Raw genomic sequence first — 12893 nt, forward strand, 5'->3', positions numbered from 1 at the left:
AGCCCTAGAAACCATCGGTGCGTCGGTCTGGACCCCAGAGATGCTGATTTAATCCATCTCGCTTGAGGCTTGGGCACTGAAAGGCTTCCTAGTGGAAAGTCACGTTTCCTCTCCGTGCCTGTCTGTCGCTCGCAGGCTGCAGCACCCACGAGGAAACGCTGGGGCTCTGGAGGCCAGCAGAGAGAGACCTGGCTCCATCCAGATCTCCGCCCACTGTCTGTGACTGCTCTTCCAGGTCTCTGAGTTTTTGTTTCTTCATCTGTCAGAAAGAGACTTTTATTACAGTCTGCGCCCAGGAGATGGCATGGACACACCTGACACGGGGTCCAGGCCACAGGTGCTCAGTAGATGTCCACACCTGCATGCCCGCCATCCTGATCTGACAGAAACTGTACTTGATTTTCAGGAGCAACCATGAAAACCTCATGAAAGGGCCCACGAAGTTTCTCCAGGGGTCCCGAGGCTGATATGGTGGCCCTGAAGCTCAATTTGAAGGGAAAGAAAAGTACTGAACTAATAAGGTTAGGGTGAGAAGCTTCCGGACTAGCAACTTTTGCTAATTAGGATGGGCTTTTCCGCTTTGGTCTTCAGGCTGATCCCAACCAGGACTAAGGTTCCTGGGACAGCTGCGATGGGTGTGGCCCAGAGGAGCCCCCAAGTGGATGGGATTGGCATGAAGGGACAGAGCTCCTGAAATGCAGCTCTCAGACCCTGGCACCTGGGCAGGGAATCACCCGCCCATCAGCAGTGCCAGCAGAACCAGGCATATGCCCTGACCCACCTGTGATGGAGGCTAATGGGGGTGGGTTTACTTCAGCCACACTCACAGACAGGGAAAGAAAGGCAGGTTGGAAGGCAGATCTTTGGCCATAGCCCTCTGGGCTGGAAGGTGGTTTCCACTGTGGTTGCCTGCTTCCCGTCTCTTTGTGGAAGCTGCAGACTGAAAGTAATCAAAGGGGGACCAGAAGCTGCAAGGCTGAAACCAGGAGGCTGAAGAAAGCCCTCTGCTCAGACTGGAGAGTTGAAACAGTGTGCTGAAGCCCGGGAACAAGTGTCCCAGACCCCAAGGTGCGTCTCCCTTTCTAACCCACAAGTGGGGCAACTTTCGTTCTGGAGTCCGACAGATCACGTTCCCATCCCAGCTCCACCACTTGCTGTGTGACTTGAGGAAGTTACCTAAACTTTCTGAGCCTCNGGTTGCCTGCTTCCCGTCTCTTTGTGGAAGCTGCAGACTGAAAGTAATCACAGGGGGACCAGAAGCTGCAAGGCTGAAACCAGGAGGCTGAAGAAAGCCCTCTGCTCAGACTGGAGAGTTGAAACAGGGTGCTGAAGCCCGGGAACAAGTGTCCCAGACCCCAAGGTGCGTCTCCCTTTCTAACCCACAAGTGGGGCAACTTTCGTTCTGGAGTCCGACAGATCACGTTCCCATCCCAGCTCCACCACTTGCTGTGTGACTTGAGGAAGTTACCTAAACTTTCTGAGCCTCTCTCTTGCCTGATCTTTTTAATGTGAGAGCAACAATATGCAAAGTATTGATATCGTGGTTCCAGTGAAGAGATCTGGCCCATCTCTTTTCCCTCGGCCTCGAGTTCTGCATCTCTGTGCTTTGAATACAATTATGTTTCTACAATATTATTTATGGCCTCTCACCTCCATGCCTTTGTTCAAACTATTCCCTTTGCCAGAAATCCTTGCCTTACACTCGCTGGGATGTTTCCTCTGAGACGGTCTCCTTCCTACTTCACTGGAATCCGGTTATCCACAAGGCTGTCTCTGTCTGTGCTACCTCAAAGTCACCTACCGACTCTGTCCACCACCCCGTCTTTTCTGCCACACCATAGGGCTCCTGCTGCCGCTGCCGAGCAGGGCCCGGCACAGAGCGAGGGCCTTCATCTGGAGCTGCGGCCGCCCCTGCAGTGCCTCTGGCCCCTGTCTAACCCCACTTGAACTCCAGGTGGAGTTTCAGAATTCACAGGCAGCATCCCAGTGTTTTACTATGGAAAACACTGATGAGGAAGAGAAGAAAACATACGTGTACAGCGCAGCCTACCCACTCCTGGTTTCAAATGTCAGCACCTGTGGGGTCACCAGGCCTCTGGCCTGGCTTCTGGACTCGGGAAGGGGAGAAGACTCAGCCCCATCTAGATTTGTCTAAAGCCCCATGGTGGAACCAGAGATATGGAGTCACCAGCAAGCAGATCTGAGAACCAGACAGGGCTGGGGACTTTAGTCACGCAGCGGAAGGAACAAGGAGGGCCTCCACCAGGGCGCCTCTTACAGAACGCTCCCCCTTCCACCCTGAGGGCTAGGAGACCGTCTTCAGCTTCCAGTGAGTGCCCTGGGGCTCCGAGAAGTGGCACAGCTTGTTCAGGACCGCAGAGCCGGTCAGCGGCAGCTCCAGAGTGTGGTCTGGCTCCTGGCCCAGAACTCTTACTGAGGGAGGGGGCAGTGGACACAGGACCGAGGACACTGCAGGACAGCTGTCCCCTCCATTATGGCAGGCACTCGGGGGTAGACAGAGCAAGAGAGAAAAGTAGAGAAGAGCAGAGGCTGGCATTTGGGACGCCCTCCTTCTTGGACCTCCTGGACCCTCTCCCCTCAACCAGTTCCTGCAGTTGCCCTCTATCTCCCCTAGAGGGGGAAGCCCCGGGTTGCCTCGGCTTCCATCCCCTCCTTCCGGCAAGCTCATCCTCTCTCACCTTTGACCTGGAGAGATTAGCTTCTTAAAGTTTGCCAGTCGGAGGTCTATTGGAGGCCCCATAGAATAAATTCACAGATTGTTTTGAATCCAAAAGGCGTTTATTTTTCTTCTGCTCCTCCTCCCCCTGGCCTCAGGAGGCGTTTTGTCAAAGGTGACGGGAGCAGAGTCATTTCTTTTTAACTCCCACACTGTCCCTAGCCCCAGGTTTAGGCTGATGTGTTTGGGCTATTCTCAACTGGGAGATTTTAAAACAATACGTTTTGTTCTCTATTCACCTTTTAGGGACAATGATAATCCTAAGAAGTGCATGGGGTGGGACATGCAGACCCCTCCCCTAACCTCTGCCCCTGACTAATCAGTAATTACTGGAAGGTGCTCTTTATTCCCAGAAACCTTCCCCTCCCCTTTGTCTTTAGCTCAAGAGGAGGCTGAAGGTCTGTGCCCCAGCTGAGGTATAGTGTGGGGGCCTGTCCAATGAGCAGAACTCAGTATCCTGGGCCATTAGCACGTATGCAGAATCAAGACCCAGCTGGGCCAGCACCCTCACTGCCTGCCTGGGAGGACTTTGTACCGAGAATGGAGGCCTCGGCATTCCCGGTTCTGGCAAAAAGCAGTCTGGCTCGCTGCATTCATCCGCGGCAGCTTCAGAACCTTTTCTGTTCCATTTCCCCTCACATCACCAGCTGACTTTACTCCCCGGAAGGGATTTAGCACCATTCTCAGAAAGCAGTTATAAAATTTCTCCCCTTCTTCTAATATTTATAGAATTATGATTTTATAACTGTTCAAAAGCTCGATTAAAGTTATATATAGACTTACCATATGATCTAGCAATGCCTTTTCTGGGTATACAGAAAAAATTGAATGCAGGAACTCAAATAGATATCTGTACGCCCATGTTCATAGCAGTATGATACATAATAGCCAAGAAGTGGGAGCAACCCGTGTTTCCCTTTCCATCTGTGGATGAATGAATAAACAAAATGTGATACACAGGTATACAACGGAATATGATTCAGGCTTAAAAAGGGAGGCAGTTCTGACACATATTACATCATGAATGAACCTTAAAGACATTTGCTCAGTGAAATAATTCAGACACAAAAGTGCAACTATTGTATGATTCCACTTACACTAACAACTCGAAGTGGTCACAACGCAGAGACAGATGAATGGTTGCCGGGGGCTGTGGGGACCGGGACCGGAACGGCTGCTACTGTTTGCTGGGTGTGCAGGGTCCGTTTTGCAAGATGAAAAGCATTCTAGAGATGGGTGTAGCAGTGATGGAGTGCAACAACGTGAACGTACTTACCACCGTGAACTGTACACTGACAAATGGTTAAAGTGGTACATTTTACAGTATGTATGTTTTACCACATTTTAAAGAAGCATCACAATGATAAGACTAAACAAGTGAGGAACTTGAAAATTCTTGGTATACAAAATACACTATTGAGTCAGTGGGGATGGGGAGACGATTCATGTTAGTAAAGGATATAACATGAAATTCTTTTGAGAGTGGACTTTCAAAAATACAATATACAGCCCTGGCTCGTGTAGCTCAGTGGATCGAGTGCGGGCCTGCAAACCAAAGGGTGGCCGGTTCGATTCTCAATCAGGGCACATGCCCGGGTTGTGGGCCAGGTCCCCAGTAGGGGGCATGTGAGGTGCAACCACACACTGACGTTTCTCTCTCTCTTTCTCCTTCCCTTCCTCTCTCTCTAAAACTAAATAAATAAAAATCTTTAAAAAATTTAAGTAAAAAATAATTTAACAATTAAAATACAATGTACAATATAATTTTATGTGCACAGACTCGGGCCGGTTTGCCTGGGTTCAAATTTCAGCTCTACCTTATTTAATATCACTGTGCTTCAGTGTCTTCATCTATAAAATAGGGAAAATAAAAGTTCCTCCATGGAATTCTTATGAGAATTAAACTAGTTAACATATGTAAAATGTTTATAGCAATACCCAACACATGGTAAGTCCTATATGAGTGTTTGTTAAATAAATGTAAATAAGTACATTTTCCCCAAACATTTTCTTTCTAGACAGAAGAGTCCATCTGAATGTGTTTTTAAATTACAGCTTATTATATTACCTATAAAATGAGCAGGTTGAAATATAGTTTGGTCATGAGCTGCTCTTGGAGTCCCCGTCTCACTCCCTGGGTTTAACCATGTTCTCATTAAAGAGCAATTTACCGGCTGACTTAACAGTCCCAGCGGGTTTGCTTCGGCTATCAACAGTCATCTCTCGTCCCAGCCTGGGGCCACTGCAGCTACTGCCTCTGTCGGCCATTTCGTCTTTCCTGGAAGGCATTCTAAACTTGGACTTCCCAGCAGAGGCTGCATTACACTCTGGGTGTTTGCAGAATGAGGGTTAAGTAATAATTACCTTTCACATCGCTGATCATTTGCTCCATTCACATCCATTAGCTGGCTCTATAGCAAGCATTCTTATACGTATAGTCATATATGGCTAGATATAAGCAGATTGCTGAACCAAACTACCTGACATCAAATCCAGCTCTGCCAATTGGCTGGCTGGGACCTTGGACGATTTCTACACCCATTTCTCTAAACATCAGTATTTTTACCTGTACCATGGGAATCGAAGGAGTTTCCACTGCATGCGGTTATTGTGAGGGTTAACGGAGAAAACTATCTGGAGTCTACTCAGTGCAGTCCTGGCACCGGTGCGTGCTCAGGAAAAGCCAGCCTGAGGGCAACAGTGATCTGTACCTGGGGGAAACTCACCCATTCCACGGAGTAGGAAGAAGGTACATGTTACATATAATTTTTTTCCTATTAATGGACATTTTCTTCCAAGGGAAAAACTTTATTTATGTTGACCATTTCAATAGTCTCTTTCTGTGTATAGTATATAATTTCTGGTCCATAAAATGGATCATGTTGAACATAATTTTATTACATTTGAAGCCACATAGCATAGAGATTTAAAGCTTTTGAGTGTGCTAGAATGTCATAGTCAGGCAATAACAAGTGTTAGCAAGGACACGAGGAAGTCAGAACCCTCTGCTGGTGGAATGCAGACTTGGGCAGCCACTTTGGAAAATGTTATGGAAGTTCCTCAAATGATTAAACTTAGAGTTACCGTATGACCAAGCAATTTCTCTCCCAAGGATACACCCAAAGAAACGAACACTTACGTCCACACAAACATGTGCACACAAATGTTCAGAGCAGCACCGTTCACAACAGCCAAAAGGCAGAAACAGCCCAAGTGTCCATGAACAGAAGAATGGGTAAACCAAACGTGGTGTCTTCATACGACAGAATATGACTGCGCTATGAAAGGGAATAAAGCAGTCACACCCACCACAACATTGACGACCCCTCAAACACTGTGCTAATGAAAGAAGCCAGCCACAGAGATCAGCGTATCTTAGTGTTCTATTCATGTGAACGTCCAGAAGAGGGAGATTTACAGGGAGAGAAAGTAATTCCTCTCTGTCTAGCGCTTGGGGGCGTGGGGATGGATGAGGGAAAAAGGGGGTGAGAGTTAAAGGTTACAGTGTTGTTTCTGAGGTGATGAAATGTTTTAAAATTTACAGAGGTGATGACTGCACATATTTACGAACATACTAAAAACCATTGAATCATACACGTTAATTTTTTCATTGCCTTTAGAGAGAAAGAAAGAGAGAAAGAGAAATATTAATTTCTTACTCCACTCATTTATGCCTTCATTGGCTGATTCTTGTATGTGCCCTGACCAGGGATCAAACCCACAACCTTAGAATACCCAGACAACACTCTAACAAACTGAACTACTGACCTACCCAGCCAGGGCTGAATTGTACACTTTATTTTTTTAAAGATTTGTAAGTTTATTTTTATAGACAAGGGAAGGGAAGAAGAAAGAAAGGGAGAAAAACATCAATGTATGGTTGCCTCTCACATGCCCCTACTGGGGACTTTGCCCACAACCCAGGCATGTGTCCTGATTGGGAGTCCAACCGGTAACCCTTTGGTTCATAAGCCCACACTTGATCCACTGAGCTACACCAGCCAGGGCCTAAATTGTACATTTTAAATAGGAGGTTTCCATTATGTAAATTATATTTTAACAATGCTATTTAAAGGAATAAATAAAACTAACTGGATGTTTTTAAAGCTTTTGCTTCCGGAAGGCTTGGGTTAAAATCCTTGTATTAGTAAATTAATCTTTACCAGATTTGACTTCCTTATCAATAAAATAGAACCAACACTAGGCCCCAATCATAGGGCAGACATAAGGCTTACGTGTGAGATAATGTAAATGGCACTTAGCACAGTTCCAGACACACATTAACTCAGCATATTGCTAGAAAATATCATTGTATTTCTAACAAATATTTACTGAACGCCAGCCATGCACCAAACTTATCTTATTTTATTTTTTAATATTTTATTGATTATACCATTATAGTTGTTCTATTCCCCCCTTCATTCCCCTCCACCCTGCACACCCTCTCCCCCACCATTCCCCGCCTTTAGTTTATGACCACATGTCTCAAGCTCTTTAGATTCTATATTTCCCCTACTATTCTTGCCCTCCCCCTATCTATTTTTTGCCTACTGTCTATGCTATTTTCTGTACCTTCTCCCTCCTCTCCTCCTTCCACTCCCCTGTTGCTAACCCTCCATGTGATCTTCATTTCTATGGTTCCACTCCTGATCTAGCTGTCCTCTTGGTTTGCTTTTGTTTTATGTGTGGTTGTTAATAACTGTGAGTTTGCTGTCCTTTCACCGTTCCTATTTTTTATCTTCTTTTCCTTAGATAAGCCCCTTTAACATTTCATATAATACGGGCTTGGGGAAGTTCTCCTTTATTATTTGTTCAAATAAGTTTTCCACTCATGGCTGTTTCTTTTCCCCTTCTGGTACCCCTATAATTTGGATGTTGGAACATTTAAAGATGTCCTGGAGGTTCCTAAGCCTCTCCTCATTTTTTTGGAATTCTTGTTTCTTCATTCGTTTCTGTTTGGTTGTTTCATTCTTCCTTCTGGTCCACTCCCTTGATTTGAGCCCCAGTTTCCTTTCCATCACTGTTTGTTTCCTGTGCATTTCCCTTCATTTCAATTAGTTTAGCCTTCATATGTTCCTCTAATTTGTGACTAAAATCAACCAGTTCTGTGAGCATCCTGATCACCAGTATTTTGAACTGTGCATCTGAGAGGTTTGCTATTTCTTTTTCGCTCAGGGTTATCGGCTCTGGGGCTTTGAGTTCTTCTTGAGCCATATTTTGGACTGTTCGTGCCTGTTACATATGAGGAGTGGGGCCCTAGGTGTTCACCAGGGTGGGGCAACTCAGTCACTGGGTTGTGATGTTGTATGTGGGGGCGGAGTCAAAGGAAAGCAAAGGCAGTCCCCTCTGCTGCCTCCCGCTGCCGGAGCCAGCACGGTCTGTCCCTCTGTGCGTGAATGTGCCACCGCGGTCAGCCCACTGCCTTGCACCCTCCCTGGGTTCGCCCGCTGGGGCCTGCATGGTCCGTCTCACTGCTCACTTCTCTGCTGGTTTATCTGCGCAAGAATGTGTGCTGCGCAGGGTCCGAGATGCTACCCCGGCTGCCTGTGTGCCTGGGTCGCCTGGGTAGGGGGATCCTTCCCACCCGACCCAGCTCTGCTGCTGGCTCTGCCCCTCTTACCAGTCCCGGTTGAACAGTTCGTTGTTGTCGGACTTCCACACAGTTCAATTTTCTGTTCTCTGGCTGCATCTTTGTTTACTAAACCTTTGTTGTATTCAAACTTGGTTGTGGGGGAAGGCACAGTGTTTCCACCTATGCCTCCATCTTGGCAGAAGTCCTGCACACAACTTTTTTAAAAGTGCATCTGAATTTATTAATAATAAGTGTGTGTGTGTATACACACACACAATTTTATATATATAAATATATATAAATATATATATTTAATAAATTTATATACATTTATATAAATTTATAAAATTTATATAAATTTATATATATATAAATATATTTATATATATATATAAAAATGTTTCTGTTTTGATCACAAAGCAAGAGTGAAACACTTATAAGCTTATAATCCTTATTTTTTTCTCTCTTTTATTCCCCTCTTCCCTTTACCCCCCTCCCATGAGCATTCCCCTTAGTTCAAAGTTCTTTGGCTTCTCCATTTCCCATACTCTTCTTAACCTCTCGCCATCTACTTTGTACCTACAATTTATGCTTCTTATTCCCTGTACCTTCCCCCCTTCTCCCCTCTCCTCCTCCCCACTGATAACCCTCCATGTGATCCCCATTTCTGAGAATTTGTCCATATTCTAGTTGTTTGCTTAGTTTGTTTTTGTTTTTTTAGTTTCTGTTGTTGATAGTTGCGAGTTTGTTGTCATTTTACTATTTATATTTTTATCATTTTCTTTTTCTTAGATAAGTCCTTCAACATTTCACATAATAAGGGCTTGGCAATGATGAACTCCTTTAACTTGACCTTATCTGGGAAGCACTTTATCTGCCCTTCCATTCTAAATGAAAGCTTTGCTGGATAGAGCAATCTTGGATGTAGGTACTTGCCTTTCATGACTTCAAATACGTCTTTCCAGCCCCTTCTTGCCTGTAAGGTTTCTTTTGAGAAATCAGCTGACAGTCTGATGGGAACTCCTTTGTAGGTGATTATTTCCTTTTCTCTTACTGCTTCTAGGATTCTCTCCTTCATTTTAATCTTGGTGAATGTAATTATGATGTGCCTTGGTGTATTCCTCTTTGGGTCCAACTGCTTTGGGACTCTCTGAGCTACCTGGGCTTCCTGGAAGTCTATTTCCTTTGCCATATTGGGGAAGTTCTTTTTCATCATGTTTTCAGTCTTCTTTTTCTTCCTCTTTTCTTTCTAGCACCCCTATGATTTGGATGTTGGAACGTTTAAAGTTGTCCTAGAGGTTCCTAAGCCTCTCCTCATTTTTCTGAATTCTTGTTTCTTCATTCTGTTCTGGTTGAATGTTTATTTCTTCCTTCTGTTCCAAATCATTGATTTGAATCCCAGTTTCCTTTCCTTCACTGTTAGTTCCCTGTACATTTTCCCTTATTTCACTTTTCATAGCCTTCACTTTTTCCTCTGTTTGTGACCAAAGTCAACTAAATCTGTGAGCATCCTGATTACTAGCATTTTGAACTCTGCATCTCATAGGTTAGCTATCTCTTCATTGCTTAGTTCTATTTTTGGAGCTTTGATCTGTTCTTTCATTTGGGCCATAATTTTTTGTCTCAGCATGCCTGTTACTTAGTAAGGGGCAGAGCCTTAGATGGTCACCAGGGCCTGGCAACACAGGTCATTGTGCTGTGGCACTGTATGTGGGGGAGGGTTCTGAGAGGGAACAATGCCACTTGCTCAGCTCTCAGCTGGCTTTCAGTCACTTCCCTCTCTACCCACAAGCTAATTGGGCCCTTCTGGTGCTTATTCCCCAGTGGGTTGTTTGTGTACATTCTAGGACCCTGTGAGTCTCTCCAACCAAACTCCCTTGTGAGGCTGGGAGTTTCTACCACCTCCTCAACCCCCACAGATTTTACAGTCCGAGATTTTGAGGCATTCCTTTCCTGCACTGAAATCCTGGGTCTCGAGGTCTGTCTAGCTCCCAGGTTGCTCCTCCTGGTTTATCCGCACACAAATGTGGGACTGCCAGCTGCTGCCACGTCCACACGGTCCTCCAGCCGCCACTCATTTTCTCCACCCCTCCTACCAGTCTGGATGAATGTTTGGTCTTTAACTCCTTGGTTGTCAGACTTCCATACAGTTCGATTTTCTGGTAGTTCTGATTGTTTTTATTTTTGAATTTGTTGTTTTCAGCCTCTCCCTCTCCAGGGAGTTCTCCCCATCGCTATTTAACTTCTCTAGTCTCTCCCAGCTTGCGAAACAAACAACTTTCCCTCTACTTCCCTGTCTCTTTTCTACTTACGGCCAAGCTTCTTTTTCCTTCTAGTAATTGGAAGTGTGGAACTCACTGTCTCTTCTTTCTCACCGCCATTCCCTTCTCATACAGCCCCTGCCCTGAACCCGCTCTCTTTAAAGGCGCCACTCATCCCACAGCCCTGTCTGTCCTAGGCACAAGGAACAGCAGTGACCAAGCCAGGCCCTGCCCTCATGAGATGGCATTTGCAGGAGACAATTAACACCCACAAAAGAACAAACAAAGAAAAAAGATAATCACAGAAGATGACAAGAGCCAAGAAGTAACTTCCAAGTCACTTAATCCAATGGACACTTTATTTTCTTTCAAATATTTAAAATATTTATATTTTTAGTCCTTCTTTTTAATGTTTCTAGAGCTTTTTAATCCTTATTTCTTTTCTTATATTCAATACTTAATACACGAAAATTAATATATCAAATCTACATATTAGTATATTAGTATTAACATATTTATATTAATATTAGTTATACCTGTAATTATTGACTTTATATAATTTCAATGTGCTAATTTTTATATGTGTTATATATATGACTGTATATATATATAAAGGTAAAAAAATTATACAGTGAACATCCATGTACTGCCACCGAGACTAAAAAATACAAAAACAGCCCTGGCTGGTGTGGCTCAGTGGATTGAGCACCGGCCTATAAACCAAAGGGTTGCTGGTTGATTCCCAGTCAGGGCACATGCCTGGGTTATGGGCCAGGTCCCCAGTAGGGGGCACATGAGAGGCAACCACTCATTGATGTTTCTCTCTCTTTCTCCTTCCCTTCTCCTCTCTCTAAAATTAAATAAATAAAATAAAATTTTAATTAAAAAAGAATGTGGCATTTTTTAAAAACTGTAATAAAATTATGTATATTAAAAAATCAATCAGCAATGTCAATTATACTTCAATAAAGCTGAAAAAATCTATTGGCCATATACATAGGATTTATTTCTGGGCTCTCTAATCTATTTTATTGGTCTATGCATCTGTCCTTATGTTGGTATCACACTTTTTAAAAATTGTATCTTTATAGTAAGTTTCAAAATAAGAAAGTGAAAGTCCTCCAAAGTCCTCCTTTGTTCTATTTTTCCAGATTGTTTTAAGTATTCAGGATCCTTTGAGATTTCACATGAATTTTAGTACCAGGTTTTCTATTTCTTTAAGAAACGACATTTGGATTTTAATAGAAACTGCACTGACTCTGTAGACACTTTGGGCAGTATTGTCATCTCAACAGTATTGTTTTCCAATCCATGAACACAGGCTGTCTTTCTTACTCATTTTATTAATTTTTATTGTATTTTTCTATTACCATTTAGTTCCCTCTCCCCCCCATAGGATGTCTTTTAATTTATTTGGGTCTTTATTTTTTTAACAATGTTTTGTAGTTTTCAGTTTTCAAGCATTTTGCCCTGTTGGTTAAATTCATTTTTAAGTGCTTTATTTTTTTGATGCTATTATAATTGAAATTGTTTTCTTAATTTCCTATTCTGATGTTTATCACTAGTCTATAGAAATGCAACAGATTTTTGTGTGTTGATTTTATATTTTGAAACCGCTGAATTCATTTATTAGCTCTGACAGGTTTGGGGTAAAAATTCTCAATTTTTTTAAAAACAAGATTATGTAATCTGTGAGCAGAGGTAAATTTACTTACCCCTTTCCAACTTGGATGCCTTTAGCTTCTTCTTCTTGCCTACTTGCTTTAGCTGGACCTTGTAGTACGATAGTAAATAGAAGTGGCAAAAGTGGGCACCCTTTTTTGTTCTTGATCTTTGGGGGAAAGCTTTCATTCTTTCATCATTAAGTATGATGTTAGCTGTAAGTAAGCTTTTCATACATGAATTTCATTCCCTCTTCAATTTGATTAAAACTAAGTTTCCTGGAACAAGATCATGAGCCCTCATTTTGTTTACCTTGCATAAACATTCACTGAGCACCTAGGATGTGCCGGAAACTTGTTTTACACGCTGAAGATACAGTGACGACTAGACGGACACGGAACCCCTGAGAAGGCATTAAGTATTTTAAGCAGAAACATGGCATAAGTGATCAAATTTGCATTTTTAAAAACTGTTACAGCATATGTGTGGAAAACAGATTGAAGGGCAATAGTGGATGGGAGACATCAATTAAGACACTATTTTTTTTTAATATTTTATTTATTTTCTTTAGAGAGGAAGGGAAGGAGAGAGGAAGAGAAACATCAATGTATGGTTGCTTCTCATGCGTTCCCTTGTTGGGAACTGGCCCCTGCTGGGAACT

This window comes from Sturnira hondurensis, unplaced genomic scaffold, assembly GCF_014824575.4.
Source record: "Sturnira hondurensis isolate 20B ecotype Veracruz unplaced genomic scaffold, ASM1482457v3 Scaffold0006829, whole genome shotgun sequence".
NCBI classification, from domain to species: domain Eukaryota; kingdom Metazoa; phylum Chordata; class Mammalia; order Chiroptera; family Phyllostomidae; genus Sturnira; species Sturnira hondurensis.